We start from the raw sequence: 1158 nt of genomic DNA, 5'->3' as shown, positions 1-1158 counted from the left end.
TCCCGCAAACAGCACGCTAGTCACCGGAGAGACCTGCGGCTTGAAACACAGGTCACCGTCCTGCAAACAGCACGCTAGTCACCGGAGAGACCTGCTGCTTGAAACACAGGTCACCGTCCTGCAAACAGCACGCTAGTCACCGGAGAGACCTGCGGCTTGAAACACAGGTCACTTGAATCACTTCAGAGTGCACCGCCTTCAGTCGGAGAGAAGCGCGCCATATTAGGAACTCCGTCATCCTCAGATCTCACCCCTCACTTACTCAAGTCTCACCCCTCCTCAAGCCTCACCCTCCGCTAGTCAAATATCGGTGTCAAGTACCAGTGGCGTATCACAGTTTTGCGAGGCCCCCTGCAAGGTCAGAGCAAAAYACAACAACCAAACAAAAGCAGCAAACTTCTTGCAATTCTACACATTTCACCATGGGGCATAGAGAACAAATTGCAGTTTTAAAGCTAATTTCATGTTATTCTACCATGAGGCTGAGAGAACGTTTAATTTCCAGCTAATTTCCATTTTGCTATGGTTTATGACATGTTCACATGCTATCTGGGCCCCCAACCAAATATAAATACACTGGACTGCAGCTCCAGTTGTCAGAAAAGGGAGAGAGTAGTCTATTGGGTAGGGCAGGTATTGTACTGTCTAATTCAAATTGTTATTCATTTTGAAATACAATGCCCCCCCACTGCTACTAACACTGGCCTGATGATACTGTATTACCAAAAACAATACACTGTGAATATATGCAGAAACTGCTTCTCCAATAGAAATCCCCAATCACACTAGTAGGGAATGTCATGGTGACATTAGCTAGCTTAGTTCATGCACAGAAACAAGTCAATGGGTCTTACGGTCGTGCCGCGTCGAACTGCACATGTGCAGGCCGTTAAATGAAAGGCASTCCTTCAATATAAAGTTGTTTTTGACAAAAATAAAAACGTTTCAGTTAGTCACTTTCACAAGGTTGTAGTAATGACAGGTTCAGCTACTTAAAACATTGTCTCAAATCTGTTTTGCCTTTTAGGATTAGATAAAATTAACAAGTAAGGACACTTTTTTTCACTTCTCCCATTAACTTGCCAAATCCCGGTCTCGTCTGTCGAGCCTGCTTCACGACGTGTTTCACGGAAGTATCGCGATGTTGTGCCTCTGGGT

The 1158-nt window shown here is 44.9% G+C and overlaps 1 protein-coding gene across 1 annotated transcript in view; it reads left to right on the top strand.

The window, feature by feature from the left end:
- LOC111958163 (two pore channel protein 1) overlaps window positions 1–1158 on the top strand; it is a 35518-nt gene that overhangs the window by 11586 nt on the left and 22774 nt on the right. The window lies entirely within an intron of this gene.

The sequence above is a fragment of the Salvelinus sp. IW2-2015 genome, linkage group LG33, assembly GCF_002910315.2.
Source record: "Salvelinus sp. IW2-2015 linkage group LG33, ASM291031v2, whole genome shotgun sequence".
Taxonomy (NCBI): Eukaryota; Metazoa; Chordata; class Actinopteri; order Salmoniformes; family Salmonidae; genus Salvelinus; species Salvelinus sp. IW2-2015.
Note: the sequence above shows the minus strand (reverse complement) of the source record. Positions and strands in the feature narration are given on the sequence as shown.